General features: G+C 34.9%; 1 protein-coding gene across 2 annotated transcripts in view; it reads right to left on the bottom strand.

Annotated features, from left to right (window-relative positions):
• The window catches only part of LOC122629833 (nephrin-like), a 95,598-nt gene that overhangs the window by 66,740 nt on the left and 8,570 nt on the right, over positions 1 to 20,288 (bottom strand). The window contains exon 2 of one of the 2 annotated variants that reach the window (XM_043813665.1): positions 8,056 to 8,169. The exons of the other annotated variant lie outside the window; for it this stretch is intronic. The gene's annotated coding sequence lies outside the window, so the exon portion shown is untranslated. The remainder of the gene's footprint in view (positions 1 to 8,055; positions 8,170 to 20,288) is intronic. 2 annotated transcript variants of the gene reach the window in all.

Raw genomic sequence — 20,288 nt, forward strand, 5'->3', positions numbered from 1 at the left:
ACCCTCCTTTTCCTTTTGCTTTACTTTCAAAAGTTAGATTCTATGAAATCGTACAAAAGGAATGACTAAATTTTCATTTTACTTACTATCAGAATTTTTATTCGACGATTTCTATAGACCCTGATAGAAATAATTTATTTGTCGAAAAATTTCATAAATGCATAAACAATATATAATATCGTTCAAAAAATATATAATATCAAGAGAGGTTAATATTAATAAATAGAAAAGACATCGTAATATTATAAATTCCGAGTTAAGAAAATATCGTTAAAGGATCGATTATTCTTTCATATGCTTTTGTCATGAACAGTCACTTTCTTTTCGACGTTAAGGACGAAGATACTTTATAAATTTCTTCGATAACAATTCGTGCCGATCAATGATATAAAAATGATTTTTTCTTGCACGAAAACGTGACATTCGTGATAAAAAAAAATAACGACTATCCATAAATATAGTTTTAACTACGGTTCCTTTTATTCACCGAAAAGTTATGCGAATAAATTTTGAAGATTTATATATATACCATGATGTTACGATATTTTACAATATTTTGAAAGATATTCGTGTCGATCGCGATAAAAATTCACGATATATTCTAATTATAAAAAGTAGAAAATGGAAAATCGTGTTGTGATATTAGCATGCCAATCCCATATTATTCGTAAAATGACAACGAACAAGTCGACGCAGAACACGTTCCAGTTTAGATCGAGTAATTCGAATGCGAGTTCGCGATAGCAACGTGCTTTACATTTCCTGCGTTTGAAACCGCTAACGACGCGATCGATCGCAATCGGCCAGAAGAAGATTTATGATTTTCGTAATTGAATCGACTGCGAGAACCGATCGTACCATCTGAACTAATGTGTGCGGCACGATGCCTCGGAAAAAGATTATTGTTTCGATGTTATTACGAACGGTTTGAACAAATAAAACGATTAAATCGTCTGAGCCGTCTCGATCTAGGTTGCACTAAAATGCACCGTCGATGGGACTAGCAATATGTCTGATTGATTTCACGATCGATCGAACAGGACGAAATTTCCGAGATTTGCTTTTAGAAATGATTGCAATCCTTTTTCGATCGAGTTATTAAAATTAATACACTGTGTGCGGACTTTAACTTTAATAAAAGACATTCGTAAACACGTTATCGAAATAATGTTTCTTTTTTTTATTATCCTATATAAGTAGAACGCATAAAAAGCAATTTAAAATAATAACACATATTAATTAATTTTTCGATATTTATTCTTCTTTCGTGAGACATCGAAAGCTCGTTTCTTTTCCATACGCTCGCTCTCATTTCGAACGCGTTATGTTCAGAAAGACAACGGATATGCCAACTCTTTTTTTCGTTATCATAAATAATTATCGACGCATATCGAGATGAATAATGACCCGTCAACTCCTACAAACTATTTTCTCGAAGGGTTGCCGAGAGATTAATGCGAGCACGCATCGCTATTCTCCAGCCTTGGCTTATTATTCGAGTTTACAGATGTGTACTTTCGCGTACGCAAAAGGAACAATTTTTTGTTGCACGTTGGTTAATGGCTTTACGATAATAAAGAATAAAAGTGCATGCATGTTTACATTGAAAACATTACCAAATGCAAAACAAATTAAAAAATATTTTTACATATGTATAAAGAATATAAATTTTTAATCAGATTCTCGGCGATCAAAAATGAAACTAAAATTAGAAACGATATAGTTCAACTTCAAAATTATAATTAACATTAATATTTCAATATTTATAAATGCTGTAATCGAGAAAAAATAAAGTTAAATATATAAAATTACAACGTCTAAAATGAATATGAAAATAGTGTAAAACAAATAAAATTTACAAGTAAAATGGGAACGCGTCGTTTAAAATTAAAATATCGAACGAAATGTAACACGTATATGTACATACATTTGGCAATGAATTTCAAAAGCCAATATCTCCTATCAAAATGAAATTCAACAGTAGAACAAAGAGAAAGAAAAAGAGAGAGAGACAGAGAGAAAGAAAGAGAGAGAGAGAATTCTATGTTGAACTTTCATAAAATAAGTACTCGATCGCGTGCGGGAGGAAAAAATTTGGTTTCCGGTTTTTTTTTTTTTTTCAGTACAAAATCATCTTCGTCGCTCCTTTTTCAGAATTCAATGTACTTAGCGTAGCCGTCCACAAGTTTTCTGATTATACGAAGTAAAGTGCTTTCAGTCGGATCTTAAGATATTCTTGCGTACCTTCTTTCATTTTGTCATCGCTCTCGTCAAGACCTCCTTGAAAACTTTCTAGCTGTTCGTAAACTTTCCACCGTCTTCCGCAGCTGTGCGATACCGAACTATTGCTATTCTCTGCGTTTCGTCTGATTTTATCTTTGATTACAAGATAGAAAGAAAGAAAGAAAGAAAGAAAGAAAGAAAGAAAGAAAAAAGGTAGACAGAAACAGACAGAGAGAGAAAGGAAAAGAGGGAGAGAGAGAGAGAAAGAGAAAAAATTGTTAGTTCTTCTTTCGATAGACTTCACCAACGAAATTAAAAGTCTCGTCGAACGTCGAACAAGATGAAAAAAAAGCAGAGACAAAAGAATTTCATTCGTTCCCCTAAATTTCACGACACGCTTGTCCACAAATCTCTTTTACTCTCTCTCTCTCTCTCTCTCTCTCTCTCTCTCTCTCTCTCTCTCTCTTTCTCTCACGCGCGAGCGCAACAATATGACGTTCGAGCATATTGTGGATATAATATTTGACGCGTACGATCGTGGCTCGACGAGTCTCTAACCTAATTTAAAAGCGTTCTCGCGCCCCGAAAATATTCCCACGGCGAATAAAATCGCTCGGTCGTTCATTCGCTCGCGGTCTACGATGGGAACGACATTTTTTGCAAGAACCGTCGACGCGGAGAGGATAGATTATATCGATAAATCGCATTTAATACCGCTGGGCTAATTCGTTCGGTTAAAACACGCAAGTTCGCACGAAAAAAAAAGAATATTAAATCCGTGCAGGCGAACTGGATGTTTGAGAATCACGTCCGAAATTTGTATAAATTCGTTTTCGTGCCACGCGAATTTCGTGCTTTTACGAGCGAAACCTACATACCTATGTAATTTTATAACTATACGTTATACGTGCATACTTTTCTCTCGATAATACAAGATATTTTTTATTATACTTGTTTTAGTTAATGACAATTCATATGCCAGTTTTTTCACTCAATTTTCCAAATTTCGATGCGTATATCGTACATATGTAAATATATTTTTTTTTCTTTTTTAAATTTTTTGAAGAACGTTGTATTCTTTAGAGAAAAATTGCAAATATAAAACGTAATTTGTTCGTATTACTTCCAAATGTAACAACAATTGTTTGTTCCTTATGAATAAATATTTGATATCAAAATAATGTCTTCTATTTATGAACTACTTGAAATCATATTTGATATGTAATAATAGTATTACAGAATAAGGCAGAGAAATGAATGATTATAAAAGCTCAGTAACTTATTGGAATTCTTCTTTTAAGAAGTTGTAAATATATCTTGTTAAAGCATAGGAAAAAGTATTTTATTATATTGAAGGCGAAAACGATTTGTATTGAACTACGGCAAAATAACCATTGAATGGTACAATCGTCGTTTTTTTAATACAACTTAAGAATGAACAAACATTACGCCCTAGTCCATTGGTTCATATTTACTATGAATACTATGATGCTGACAACACAGCGTAATGGAATTACTACTATTGCAGCAATGCTCGATAAAATTGATTTTCATTCTCTGCTTTGTCTTTTACTAAAAGTAAAATATTTCTAAAGGAACTTATCTCTTTTGATATCCCTCATATGAGAAAGTATATTGGTAGTTAATTATCTTGAAATTTTCGACGAGTTATCCGGAGGAAAAACGTAATAAAAAACAAGAAACAGAAATATAAAAAATTGACAACAAAGAACTTTCTTTAATCTCGTTATTTCCTCTCTGTTTTCTCTCTTTTTCTACCCTCTTTTTTACCGTATTATAAAATACGCTTAGATTACGAAAGCTAAAGTAGTAGTGATACACTTTTTCAAGATGTCGACAGTTCTCTCATCCTTCAAACACATTCCATGCTCACAAGAATAATTCCAACGAAGTAAGAGACGAAGCAGAAGACAAAAAAAAAAGACAGAAAGAAAGAAAGAAAGAAAGAAAGAAAGAAAGAAAGAAAGAAAGAAATAAAGAAAGAAAGAAAAGAAAGAAAGAAAGAAATAGAGAAACGTTGGAAAAACGTCGAGAAAATTCCCAAGGAGCCATGGAAATCTAATCGATTACTCGATCCAACCAGCCATTCTTTTTCCGGCGACGCAGCAATCCGCTCTCTCTTTCTCTCATATTACCTTAAATTAGAGAAGGGTAGAGAGGTAAAAGGGTGATAGGGTGTAATCAAGATACAGTAGAGGAAAGGGGGTAATTAAGATTCCCAAAGGATAACGATAAAATCGTGCTTTTTCTTTTAGAAGAAGACGTACGTAATTACAAGACGAATTCTGACTTTGTCCTCTATGTACAATCAGAATTTAAAGAAATGTACAATATCAGAATTTAAAGAAATCGCAGAAGAAGAAATGATAAGCGATATATTCAATACTGATTCCAACTAAAGAAATATTTATGTTCAACATCTGAAACTCTTAGAATAAAAAATGATAAACTACATGTTGAAAAAAAAAAAGATTTTATAAAAGCCTTTTTAACGTAGGCTCTCGAGTCTTTTATAATCTAAAAAAGGAACGTAAGATGATAGAAAGGAATAAAAGAAGGAAGAAAGAAAGGAAGAAAGAGAGAAAGGAAGGAAGGAAGGAAGGAAGGAAGGAAGGAAATCTCGAGAAAAGTTGGGCACGTGAGATGGCACGCGTATGCCCGGCACGGACTTCTCGTAAATAATGGCGGCTGTTGCCGCGAAAGACTCGCTCGTCCGCCCCTCGTATACTACGGAAAGTAGCTTCGAAAGCAGCTTACGAGTTCGCTCCGATATCGCGTTATTACTCTCGGAAGTGACGCGGAGCAAAGATGAACGCGTACCGTCGTCTCGAAAAGTCGAGACTGAACGAGCCTGGCGTTCCTCGAAAACGTAAATTCAAGAAAGAAGTTACGTTATGGTGGTGGTATCTGTTGCTACTGTCGTTGGTGCTGGCGTTGCTGTCGTTGCTGGAATAGAAGCTCTCTGAAAAAGGGATAAAAAAAGAATAGAAAGCTCGGTCGGCGGCCACCGAGAAAGATCGGATAAAGATTGCATCACGTAGCCGATATTCCGTCGACCGGCAGCACGCGCCATAAGGCAGATCCTCTCTTTTCTTTCTCTTCTTTCTTTCTCTTTTATTCTTCCTTCGACCACGTTGGCTAGCTTCGAATAGGAATACCTCATATATTTCTCGCCTCGTACGACGATAACCGGAGCGCTGTGATCGCACAACGAAAGAAGGTTTTTTCCGGTTAGAATGAGGGACGCCCTACCTACCTATCTCTCTCTCTTTCTCTCTCTCTCTTTCTCTCTCCCTTTCTCTCTCTCCCTCTCTCTCTCCTTTCCTGTCTATTTCGAGCTCGGCACGATTTGCGACATACCAGAGGAAGGAGAAAATATGTCCCAGAGCCGTAACTTCCGGATACCACGGACGATCGCTCTTCTATTGCCCTTTTTATCTTCTACGATCCTCCTATGTTCCTTCTTGGATTCTGATGATTCCTACGATTATCTCCGTTAGAATTTCTTCATTCTTTTTTCATTCGTTTCATTCTTCAATGAATAATTTCTATTATGAAATTTTAATACCTGATCCATTTGAAAATAAACGAACGATATTCAATAGTTATTTTATATTGACTAAAAATATTTTCGAAGAGTTATTCTATTTCAATATTCTAAGTACTGCACGAGCGAGTTAATAAAAACAGATACGTCAACTATAAATCAGTTTATACAAACGGTTAAAGGTGACAAAACGGAGATGGTATTCTAAAATAAACGATCCAAGACATGGCAACGTTCAATGCAATGAATGAAACTCCACAAATCCGTAATTCTACAAGAGATACCATTACGGGAATAGTAGGACGTGGGCAAAGACGAAGATAGGACGAAAGTCGAACGAGACTGTGGATGAGGGTAAGACCGCATGTCCTGACCGTGCATCATCTCCTATACCGGTAACCACAAGTCACTACCCCTTCACGAGTGCCATATATCGTCCATGTGTCTACCGGAATCGTAGACGGTATTCGTGCTTGCAACGTCCTATCAAAATAGGAAGCTCCGTTACATATCTAGCTTCTCTCTGTTAGAACGAACAATGGATAGACCTCATAGATGTCCTATTTCTCGTGTCTTTCTTTTTCCCTTCAAAAAAGGATTGACAAGATTCTTAATATCTTTTTGGTGTAAATACGTCTATGACGATACGTATCTGTGTGAACGGATGGCAGATTATAATATCGTAACTGGAATATAGAAGACTCAACATGGTAACATTGTTGAAGACACGTCTGATGCCGTCATGCATTATTCACGAGGATGGCCTCAAATCCAACGCAATTTCGTTACATTTCTCACGAGATTGGTTCCTTTGTATAACGCGTCGCTGCAGTCATACGGTCGATTCGAATTTTTCTTTTAGTCGAAAAATATTCGGAAAAATACAAAAATTAAAAAAGAAGGTGAAAAAAAGAAAATGATTACACTATTCGATACAAATTTAACTACAACTGCGATTGTAATCGTTGTAACATTAGATAAATAGCATTTAAATGAAACATTTCACCAGATCGATTTCTTTAGACTTGTGATAGATCTACAGATTCATAACTAGCGTTTGATCGATATGATCGCTTTATCTGATTCCTAGCGTCTTTCACCTTTCTTCACCCTCGAATACAACGCATCATGCCTACTAATGCTTCTCAAGTACAATGTAAAAGGAACGCGTAGGTGACCAGAATCCGTTAGAAAAAGAGAAAAGGAAAGAAAGAGAGAAAATATATATATATACATATATGAAACATATGTGTATATGTATATATGTGTGTGTATGTATGTGTATGTGATGGACTATTTCGGTTTTCTACAGGCAAGGGAGCCCTTTATAAAAGGTTTCTTTGGATCTTATTTACGAGGATCGACGAAGCGGCTGCGGCATTCGATGGAGCCCTAGCGATTTCGACACCATTTCTTCGGACCACCACCTACACATACGTTGTATATACAACGAGCTATACATTATCGCGTGCGTTGCGGCGTCCATGCGTCGAGCTTCACTTTGCCAAAGCCATTCTAAAAGACCTGGCCGGGAGACGAGAAAAGCGATCGTAAAAGCAAGCTCAACAACTTGCTTGGGACAGCTTTTCAGCCCAAAACCCTACCGCAAAGCCATTTGCGGGACCATCGTGATTCAGTGAAAGGCTCGAGCTTACTACTCAGGGCTAGATAAAGCTGAGGTATTGATTTGCATTAAACAACGATCCCTTAGAGATCAATGAAAGAGGATCGCGAGCGAAAGAAGAGGTAGAATATGTAGATAAATTCGAAAAATGGCTTACTTATTTTCGATTATATTTTCATTTTAGTCTTATTTATTCTTTCGAGTGAATGTTAATTAAACGAATTAAAATATTTTTAGATATTTTAAATATGTACATTTAAAATTTAAACATACGTTTATATTTTATATTCAATATTTCCAAATTGTTTTCTTATGCTACGTTATACAAAACGATAAGATATATGTATCATCAGAAATAATGATCCAAGAGAAATCTAGAAGTAATACCTTATTTTAACTTATACAAATTTCTTAATTCAATAATGATCACAATTAATGCCAATATATTATAACAAAATAAATAATAAATATACGTATCGAAAAATTCTTTTTTATTAAATCGTATATTAAAAAGTTAATGAATATCATTCCGACCAATTTATTCAGAAATTATTTAGTAACGCGTAGTCATTTTTGGATATTTCCTTCGGCACGTAGCTAAATTAGCTAGTTTACTATTGATATAAAAACTAATACTTACGTGCACATCCAACGTACGTGAACGAAATACACGCTGAACTTCCCTCCAAGTTATTCGTTGCCTTTATAGCGATTTTGCGAAATGTTCTTTTACGTTATTCCCATTTCCGCTCTCCTGATATCGAAAAGGAACCGAGCATGAAAAAGAAACGAAATCAATGGGAGAAATAAAGCAGAAGAATCGTTCACAAAGCAAACAAACGATCTCTAACGTGCATTTTCTAAAAGATTCAAACGAATTTTCTTTTCCATTAGTTCCAAGTGTCCGAGTAACAGATGATCCTTGAGTTAACATTTAATCGAACAGATTGATCATCGACCGGTTTCTTTGGTTCGAGTAATTCGATTGATTGAGATTCCATGATATTCATTGACTATAATTTGAACAGAGATTACTTCAATCAAATGATAATGCGTTAAGGTAGAAATCAAAGGCAATATATCGAAGCTTGTAATCGGCAAGTAAATCATGCCAGAATCCGCATGATCGAATTCGAGATTGGAGAGATCTTGAGCGGCTTTCGAACTACTCTTCGCTCTCTCTCTCTCTCTCTCTCCCTCTCTCTCTTTTTCCTTCCTTCCCTTTCTCTCTCTCTCTCTCTCTCTCTTTCTCTCTCTCTCTCTCTCTCTCTTTCTATCGATCTCTCATTCTCTCTCCTTCATCATCTTCGTCCATTTACACCGAGCCATCGACCTCTTTCTATTCACCCACCCCCAAAGGCACCACCCCGCTTCTCTCGTTGGCTATTTCTCTCGACTACGAAATCAGAGGTAGCGTGTTTGAAACACGAATCCGATAATATCGCTCACCGTGCAATTTTGCCCGGTAGTTACCGGACGGTACGAAAAAGGAACACCCTCCTCCTTCCTCTCGCATCTCTCTTCAATCGATGGCCCTTGCGCGCGATACGAACGAGGTGAACATTCGCAATCCCGGCAGTACGTTAATTGGCTGACACTAAATAATGTGCTCAACCTGATACATCAACCTTTTCTACTAACTCACCTAACTTATGATTTCTTCGATTCTTTACTCATGAATTAAAAACCGTTAATGATCCTACGTAAATATGAGAATGCTAAAATAATGATTTGTACTTGACTATGTACTTTTCAAAATACAATTACTTTTTCTAGACTCAGCGGGATGCTTTGAATTTATTGAATATCTGTAAAAAAAAAAAAAAAAAAATTGATATACTAAATACGTCGTTAATTATCAGCTCGTTAATGATTAATCGTAAAAGGAATGAAACATATAAAATAAACTTTCTATATGCTATTATTATTTGATTTGAAGTATAATACATAAAGAATAGTAAATCAATATCATTCTATGCTGGTATATACTCACAAATTAAAAATATTAAACCGATTTAGAAAAAGTGATTGTAAATTTCACTATGTGTCCATCTTATTCCTATGTTGAAATTTAATAGTGGAAAAAAGTGACGATAAAACTTTATTCCCGTTCTCTCATTTCTTGTTTCTACAAAAAATATCGTGGTGATCGATCGCTTGAGAACCGATACAGTGATTTTCCGAGACTATTATCGTCCAGTATAATCGATGGAGGATGTAATTTTAATTTTAATGTACCGTGTTGAAATGGAATTCAATTTTGCATGACACGGTGTTGAAATACACGTAACTCGAACGAGAATATCAAATAAATCCAAATTATTTTTATATATAACTATTTCTGAGATTGGAGAAACATTTTTAGAAATTTTGACAGAATCGCTTTTGAATAACAGTAAATGATATAACTACAATAAGAATTTGCATCTATAAATTACCGAATGATAATCTTGTATGAAAATAGAGCGAATTTATTTAATTGATTTCTTCCTTTTTTTTCTTATATAGTTTCTTATATAGCGTACAAAGTGCAACATTACCTTTAGCCTTTAAATCAAGTATGAAAGATAGAATTAATCTTATCAACTTAACAGATCTATTGAAGGTAATCCATCAAAATTGAGTATTAATAATACATTACAAATAATGTAATAAACATATTCGATATATTTCATTGTGTTAAATATCTCTCGCATAAGCAAAGCCAATACTCAACGTATTATCTCGTTTCTGTAAAAGATCAAAAACAACGAATGTTGCCGATGGAAAATAGCTCCATCGTTACAATTACGAAATTACGAGAAGTGCTCGTTTGGCCAAAATCGCTTGTAATCCACGAACGATGATTTAACGTCGACCAGAGCTCGATCAGAATACGCGTAACTGAAAGCTCGTCGTGATTTCGAAGCATGGTTGGTCTATCAAGAGAAAGAGAGAGGGGGAGAGAGAGTGAGAGAGGAGAGGAGAGAGAGAGAGAGAGAGAGAGAGAGAGAGGCTGATAACGCTGTAGATATTTACATGTGCGTATTTGTGTGCGTCGATGTTTTACGAGGAAGGAGAGGAAAATCGAAACGAGGCACAGGACACGCTTTACTTTGCGTTACGTTCGCTTACTATACCTGTTTACATCGTTTTACAAAGGATTGTTAATTGAAACGAAAGCCACTGATACCGTTATGTGTCTGTACTATCAACAAGCATTATTTTGACCATAATTCTTTACAATTAACGAACGAATCTATTTCTACTTTCGAGCTGAAAATTAAAACATCATTCTTTATTAATTTAACGATACAATTATCGCGAAATAAACACGACGGTTACTGATAAAGTTCCCGATGTTCATTACTTTGTGCATAGAAACGAAATGCTTGTAGTTCTATCTCCAGTATCCATCATTACTGGCAATGCAGACTCAAAAAAGGGAGTGAGTGAGAGAGAGGGAGAGAGAGAGGAAAATACAGAAGCGTTAAAAGTGCGAGCAGTAGTTTGTACGTGCGAGTCGAGATCAGACGAAAAGCGCCGCTTGGTTTCGGCGTAAAAGCAAAAAACAAACTTTTCGAGAGCAAGAGCGTTCATTTATCGGCTACCACCGCTGCCGAGATTAACCTCGGTGAGCGGATTTTTCGTGTGATATCACCATGCCACGATTGAGGTGCCAACGCAAGGTTATAGTGCGCGTAACGAGTTCGGAATGGAAAAGACCTTTTACTACCAAAAAAAAAAAGATTAAAAATAACGATCGTTGCGATCGAATACTGAGATATTGAACCAAATTTTAGAGAAGAAATACGATGATATTTGTTTTTAAAAATCTCTCTCTATCTCACATAACTATATGAAAGAGAAATATCATTCTATCATCTCAACGTTCATATTTAACATTTAGAACAATTGATACATGATACAATAACATTAGTAATCCTTTACAATATCACATTACTTTGAGATTTCATTCGCATGTATGTATCGTGACGAGCAGAAATGTAAAGATACACCGCCAGTTTTATAAAAGAAACAATAATCGTAACAATTGTTCAATTGACCGATAAAAACTATTTATGATATTTATTTCCACCATTAAGAGGTAAATGTAATTAAGTCTGATAAATAAAATGTAACAGTTTATTTTCATATGTTTTATGCTATACGGTATATTTTATGAAAATAAGGACTAAACTTCTTTTACAATATAAATAAACGATATAAATCGAGAACTATTTTCATTATTGTAAATATAAAAATATTTATATGTAACATATTTAAAAGATTAAAAGAATATGTAAACGCGACGAAAGCCTATACATCTCTGGCTCGTTGTAATTATTCGTTGGTCCTTTAAAGGAACGACATATTGTTTTAACGTGAAATTACAAACTCACTTTGTCCATTAGCCATGTGACTATGCACAAGTGAGAAAAGGACACTTTCCGTTTCTCGTTAAACATTTTGAGCTTGGTATTTACCTAAACGCATAAAAGTACTAAGTTTAACAAAAAGAAAGAGGAATACATAAAAAGGAATGATACATTAGACAGCTTGTTCCAATTCCCTACAACTCATTCGTTTAATTGCACTACAAGAATTCTTGAATATAAAGAAAATATCTCTTCGTCATTTATAATTGTAATATAACAATTTGTATTAGAGAGAAAAGTATTGAATAAGTTTAATAAAAGGAAAAAATGAAAAGAAAAGAAAGAAAAAGTGAAACGTTCTCAAAGGAAAATTTTATAGAGCACTTTTGGATTTTATAAAAGTTCAACAAAGAAAGAAACATCATCATCGATCCGTAGAAGGTGAACAAGAGTCAAATGAATAGCCCGAGGATAGGGATATTTTCAAGAGGGTTGTTTAACTATTGGTAGAGAGCGTAATTAGATGGTAGTATAACTCCTACACACTCAAATTAATCTTGCAAAGAAGATTTGATATGATCAGCGTTTGTATCTGTTTGCTGTATCGATCAAACGATCCGGTATTAATTAACGATTAATAGATCGCTTCGTTAGAAATGAAACATTTCACAACGGATCAATAGCAGATGTAAACGAACGTCGAATAAACGAAATTGAAATATTTCCATTGTTCGGAGTTCAATTGTAGTATCAATTCTTTTCAGTATTCCATGAATTCGAAATACAATTATTGTATTCTATTCCTCTCTGCTGTTATTTCACACGGAAATATTCGCTCATACGTTATTTTATTTAATTAATTAATAGATAGACTATACGATGATGATCGATTCAAATTTTACTTCATAGATAGTACAAAAATTTTGATAATTTTTTCAATTAAATGCTGATAACCTTATCAGATTGATCCACAAGATATGATGAAAGATTCATGGAAAGATAAACGAAGTTTACGTTCTACAGTTCCGGTCAACGAATCGTTCCACACTGCCTGACCGAGCTCTACCCTCAGTAAGCCGACCAAATGTCAACAAAGTTGTGTCGCGAACTGTAAACTTCGGTAACGCAAGGGGGACGCTCGCATAATTCGATGTCGTTCGCTTAGTATCCTGCGGCATCGAAGGGATTGACTTTGGTTATGGTAGTGGGGTGCGGGTGGGTGAAGGGAAGAGAGAGAGCACTTCAGTCGAATACAGCTTTTTGGTTAATATACTCGGAAATATACGTACGCATATACACTTTTGTTAACGTTTTCTTCTCTTCTTTTCCTTCCCGATAATTAACTTTTCTCGTGAAATTCATTGAAATTCATTTGCACATTATATTCATATTCATATTTGTATTATCGTCCGGTAATAAAATAAATGATCTACTTTAAACATATATCTACATTTTCTTGCTTTTCTGTTCTTCTTGCAAATCCTGATACAAGCCGATTTATCTCGATAAAATGATCGATCACATTTAACTTTTGGAATAATCAAGGAGCGAGCTAGTTATGATGTTTATCCTCTGCTATACCGGAAGAGTTCGTCAAATTAGTTTCGAATACGCAATCTTAGCTTATGCGTTTTTATTTTCTCGTACTCTACTTTCCCTTAACCATTTTATTTCTTGCAGCCGTTGCCTGGTTATTAGTCGGAAGTCAGTCAGCTTTTTTGCAAATAACGTAGAAAGCCGTCGAGCAATTTTTCTTAGGTCGGATATAACCTTGGTCTATGTAGGGAAGGAACCTCCGATGTAATTTTACGAGAGAATATTCAGTATCCATTTCAGTAACGCGCGAGCAAACGTCTTGGAAACTTATAATTAAAGAACATATGGCTATTACGTTTCACAGTATCTTCCATTTTTCTATTCCGTTTTTTCTTTTTCTTTTTTTTTCTTTTTCTTCTTTACCTTTTCCATGTTTTTTTTTGTTCTCTTTTTTCTTTCTTTTTTTTCCTTTTCTTTCCTCTTCTTTTTTTGTTTTTCCTACTCATCCAGCTCGATACGTGCCTGCAGTGGAATAAACGCGCGCCTCTCGCTCGTTTTCAATCCAACGCGAAAAATTTCCAAGGCACATAAATACGTTTCGAATAACAAAGCATTAGAATAGTCTCCTCACGAAGGACTCGTTAAAGCGTTCCAAATCCATATTAACTCATAAATCACGGATACGCCTTCCTTTTCCAAGTGCTACCTCCCTTTTCTTCTTTTTCTACTTCGAGAGAAACAGATAGAGCGACGTGGCTCACGAAGATTTAAAGTGCCGTAGGTTTCAAGTCCACCCAACCACGCTTTACCCTTCGGCTTTAGGGTACAAGAATGATGCTTTCCCTCACCCTTTTTCTCTCTTTTCATTTTATGAAGATAGAATTCAAGCAAAATTGAAACTATTTTCTTTTTTTAATATATATTATCTTCATTGCATTATATTGTACTATATTGTATTGTGTTGATTGGCTATTTTCTAGGTATTCTTTTTCATTCAGTTATATATTAATTTTGAAATCGTATTAATTGCTTGAATTGTTATCTCTTTCTCCCTCTCTCTCTCTCTCTTTCTATCTATCTATCTCTCTCTCTCTCCCTCTCTCTCTCTCTCTCTCTCTCTCTCTCTCTCTCTCTCTCTCTGTCTGCCTCTATCTCTTTCTCCCTTTCTCTTTCACACAGGTGCATTGCAGCTTCGTAGAAAGCAACGAAGAGTTCGTAGTGAAGCCGATCACGCTGCCTCGCGTGATTAACGTTTACGAGCAACGCGGCTTAATTAATTGGACTGCTCCGAAAGCGAATATTAATCGTTCGTACTCGAGCTGGTTGGTGGGCTCGATTAGTATCTTTCGACGAACCGCTTCAGGCTATTTTCTCGAGCTACTCACTCTCATTTTCGAGCTAGTACCAACGGAAGCTCAGCAAGATACTTTTGATTGACTTGGTCATCCCTTCGTTTCTCGATCTTCTATATCATTGATCGTGTAATTAAGATTACGTAGATTATCTCAAACCTGTTTTACGTGTTAAAGTTAAAACGTTGACAAGATAAAATACTTTCCAGATGATCGTTGTTTTATAATATAAAAGAAAAGAGGGAAAGAGAGAGGGAGAGAGAGAGAGAGAGAGAGAGAGAGAGAGATGTTTTTTTTCTTTTTAAAGAACCACCAGCTGCGATCCATCATTATTCATCGTAATTAATTTATCTTTCACTCGTCTATTTACAGTATTATGTCTTAGGATTGTGTAAGATTTACTTAGAGATTATCTTCTAAGTTATTATGCTTTAATATCCTTTGAGATTATCTTTCAAGGTCCATTTTTTTTTACAATTATTTTTTTTCTCATCTTTTTTTTTTTTATATAGAAGGTCATACCAATTTCATACCAATCTTTCCTAACACTTTCTCTTTCGTCGTAGTATTCACGATATAAAGGCCTCTCGTAAATCTCTCGAAGAACATCCAATAGCGAAGGAACGATTCTCGCGAGTCAGGAATTCCACGAGGACGAGTCGTTTCTCTCGAAGCTCGAAAAAAGATCGTTTGCATTTCAATTGCGAGCAAATAAATCGCGGAATCGAACCTCGGAAGGGTTCCCGAAGTCGAACGTAAGCCGCTTCGTGCCTCGATAATCGATCCCCTTGAAACTTACAGCTCATTGTCGGTTGGGTCGTATCGTCTTGCCAGAAAACTTTTCTAAATTTTCCAGACGAATCGAAAAATATTTTTTCCTTTATATTTTTTTCCCCGAGAAAACGATATCATACAATATTTCAAATCATCTTCGATCTGATTATACGACGCATAAATTTACATCGAGAAAATTTTTCCTCTGAATCAGATAAGTATAATAATTAACGTAGATAATAATTAATCTAATTTAAAGATTATATGGATCGATCGTAAATGAATTCCATCATTCAATGCCGCTAAAAGCTAATAATAGCATTAAGTATAGATATTAATATTATAAAATATAATACGTATATAGAGAGATGAAGTCTCCAGCAATGGTCCGCCTATGTGAAAGTTACTATTAACGTAATTACCTTCGGCACTCTAGCGAATAAGAACATTTTTTGCATTAAAAAGCCTTCTATGAACAGTGTAAGCGAGTTTGCATTTTATTCTCTTTCTTTCACTCGTGATACTCTCCACTACAACAGCCGTTATAAAATGTTACCGACCTTTATCCATATATATGCGATACGGGAGTATGTATTTATTTCTCTTGTCGCACATTAGTCACGCTTAATTGCTAATCAGAAATCCAGTTCTCGAATCAGATAATTTTAAATCAATGAAAATAATATTTCTTTTTTTCAACGTGATAAACATCTTGATGGCATAGATCGTTCTCAATTTTCAGTTACAATTGGCCGAGAAAAATAAATTCGATAAACAAGTTCGTAATATCGTGTCGCTCGAACGATCGTTCATCGTTTCTAAAAAAAAAAAAAAAGAAAAGGAAAAAAAAGGAAGAACAAAAGATGTCAATGCATCTGCAACGTTTTTTTCTTTCTTCCATCGAAAACATCGCTCGTTGATATCGTTACGAAGTCGGAACGTAATTGTGAGAGCAGCTCGTTAACGCGCCACTGGAATATGGCTCGTCGAGGGACTTGTTGAAAAGAAGAAGACAAAAAAAAAGTTAATAACATCGAGCTTTAATAAGCACCGTTCGTTCCGTATAATGCACTGTGTGATTTACTTCGACATTTCATAGTCACTTCTCACGCTCCCTTATTATCTTCGTCATTCTACGAATCCATTTGTTGTATTCTTTTTCTCGATCCTTTTCTATATAATGTCTGTATATATGTAAAGACAGGTGCGCGCGCGCGTAGGCTGTGATCTTTCTTTGCGATTTTTAACATGTCCAAGAGATATACGTGTTGGACGTACATAACCAGAATATCTATTGCCTCTTACGAGATTTTATAAATATCGAGATCGTAGCATTAATTATTCATTGCAGCGATAAGGAAGAGAAGAAAACAGGGGAGACTTTATCCATATTTATTGTTACGACCGTAGTAAAATAACGAGAGAACGTTTATTTTATTTTATTTTATTTTCAACAAGAGAACATTAGGAATATCGTTATTTTACCTATGTAAGTATAACGCTGAATATTAATCACGAACGATCGATCGATCGATAAATAAAACGTTGGAAAAAAATTTCTTTCGAGTAAAAAGGTCAATTGCATTTTGATCGTAAAGAACAGATCAACTTCTTATGGAACGCGAAAGGTATCTAATGTCGACTTATGACATTGGAAAATTAGGTCGTAGCACCGACTAGCAACGTGTAAGACTCGTCAGAGTGGTCACGGTGTAACATGTCGTCCCACGAGTTTCTCGCATAAGATCGAATAACGGATACTCAACGACGCTCTACCATTAACTAACGTGACTGTCACACCCATGGGAAACGCGAGCTAGGATTACCGTGCGATATCAAACCATATTTCGAGCCTTCCTATTTGTCATTTCAAGGACGTCAAACTGAACGACGCGTCAGAAACATCTTTTTCTTTCTCCCTCTCTCTCTCTCTCTCTCTTTCTCTCTTTATCTAAATCCCTCTTTCTTATCTCATCTAGATTAAGCTCTTTCCTTTCAAAACACATAAAAACGTCTTGAACTATATAAGAGTTCTCAATTTTTATATAAATAAAATCGTATATTCTCCAATATCTTTTTGCATCGTTAATATCAATCAATTATAAATAGATTTCAAGAAGTTGAATTAATGATTACAATTTTGTAGTATTATTATCTTTGATGTTATCATGAATCAAGAACACGATCTTACCGCAAATAAAATCTTCGTTTCATTTTACCCTAAAGACTCGATCGAATAGAAGAATTTGAAGAAGCATCGAAGCTCGTCTCTCGAGGCTTCGTTTCACCAAGTTTCTATCTAAAAATTGGAATTCGGTTTAAGGGCCGGCCCGGCATTTACGATCTATGCGAGTATTTCCACGACGAAAGGGGATTTGCACTGGGGATTATCCGGTAAGTCTCTATAAAAATCTAAACATGTGAGAGCGCCGAACACAATGGCTCTTTAAGAGCAATCCCGTCCTCTCTTCTCCTCACTCTCTCTTTCTCTCTCTCTCACTCTCTCTTTCTACCACTCTTTATCCAACACACTCGCATCGCGAGTTTACGTCTTCTCATTTTGGGCGAAGGATACCAAACCGGATCGTTCTCTCAGATGTTCAAAGCTAAGAAATCTACCATTTTATTAGACTTCCTCCAGATCCGAGTTAGGTTCTGATACAAAAGCAAACTTTTGCATCGAAAGAGAAGCTCATGAGCTTCGATCGCGATCATTTTTATTCTAACACACCGATACTACGTTCAAAAAGAATTTCCATTTCCCATCGCGTATGCGCGCGCGGTTATTCCGGATTATTACGACAGATTTAAAGTTATTTAAATTAAAAAATGCATTAGCTGTTAATTTAAAGTTTTGATAAAACTAGGATATTTTACTTGTTAATTTTACGAGATTCGATTGATAGATTTAATCAATTTTTGTTAAGATACTTCAATTTTTCTCTGCGCGAGGCTGTTTTATCTTGTAATTCAAGGAATATTGGACTTAGCGAAAAAGAGGTCAAAGCTACTATACGAGCACTTTAATCTCGCTATCAAAGTATCTAATGAAAAGATCATATTAGTACGTACGTAAACTTTTAACGTATATTATAGTTGTTCAATCAATTTGCTTTAATATATATAAAAGTCGTATTCACTTGGAAAAGCATATTTCATTACGGAACATAGTACTAAGGCAACGTAGTGCTTTCTAAGCAGCTAATCTGTTAACCACAATATACGAAATGATATATCGTAAAATAAGTATAGAAAGTCATTATTACAATATGCTAATCTCGTGTTATAATAATAATAATATATTGTATAAATAAATATTCAATAATATTTATATTGTAACGCGTAAAGAATTCTCTCTTTTTTTTTTTTTGATAGAATAATAATTTCACAGATTCATTTACACACTATTTGAAGGTAAAAAATAAATATACAACACAACGTGGAAAATAATATAAATACAATACAATACGTGTAAAATACAGAACGTTCGATATTACTTTGATTCCATAAATGCTGACGTGCATTATCTGAAAATGTTTGAAATCATGGCCATGCAAGCAGATGGATCGTATACGCAGAGAGCCGCATCGCTTAGATAATTAACACACTGAACGGATCCTCCAATTAGTAGCGGTAGACAATTAGCATATAAGCGCGACAATCGATGTATCTATATATGTATAGATTTATCATATACCATAGCATAGCGAATGAACGGTTCGTGAAAAAACATGATACGTAATCGTCTGAGAATGAAATTCCAACTTGATATAATCGTAATATCCAATGTTACTTAACATCAATAAAACAATGTTAAGTGAGGACATTATTGTCGATATCTTTTTTCTAATCAAAAAGTAGAAAACGTTCAAAACTATTCTTTGTGTATGTTTTTATAATTTCATTAGATAAGTAGTTGAATACAAATGACTAAACAAAAGAAATAAAAATAATTATAGAATTCCCGAAAGAATGTCTCATAACGATGTTTCTATTTGTAAATTTCAATTTTTCTATTAATCTTACTTCAGTTTCAAGAACTTTTATCTATTCAGGAATTTTTGTTAAATATATAATTTCAAAGAAGAAAATTTCTAAAGCAGTTTACTTCGAACATCACGTCTAAGTTTTAACAATTAAGACAATAAACAAAGGCCATGTCCTAGATCGATAAGTTTTAGAGAACTTACGGTAAATCAAAAAGAAGGATGGAAAAATCGGTACTTGCGAACTTTACTAAACTCTCGATAACTGCGGCTATTGTCCAATTTCTTTGTAAGCTTTATCTCTCAAATATCTTTCGCACCTGCTATGAACATACTTAAATCATCCAAAAGAAGTTCCTAACGATCGATTGGCATTACTTTTAAACGAGAAAGAGAGAAAGAAAGAAAGAAAGAGAGAGAGAGAGAGAGAGAGAGAGAAAGAGAAAAAGAGAAAGAGGGACAGAGATAGCTACTTTCTTTATAAGACGAACAAAAGTTTTCATTAGAAAACATTATTCTAACAAATAAGTGAAAACGTAAGAAGAAAGAAAAATACAGAGAAAGAGAGACAACAAAAGACGAAGAAAAATAAGAAGGAGGGAAAGATAGAAAGAGAAAAAAGAGAAAGAAAATGATAGGAGAGTTTGTAGGACGTAGAAAAAACCGACAGACAGTGTCACTATCCTCGGAACACCGTTTTCCCCTAGCATCGTGCATTTTTCTCGTTACCCTCTATCTTTCTTTTTCATCTCGTGATACTGCCCTTCACTCTTGCCTCTTTCTTTCTCTCTCTCTCTCTCTCCCTCTCTCTTTCTCTCTCCCAACCAACCCAACACCCCTCGTATACTCGCGTTTAATCCCGTTGAC

This window comes from Vespula pensylvanica, chromosome 6 (genome assembly GCF_014466175.1).
Source record: "Vespula pensylvanica isolate Volc-1 chromosome 6, ASM1446617v1, whole genome shotgun sequence".
Taxonomy (NCBI): domain Eukaryota; kingdom Metazoa; phylum Arthropoda; class Insecta; order Hymenoptera; family Vespidae; genus Vespula; species Vespula pensylvanica.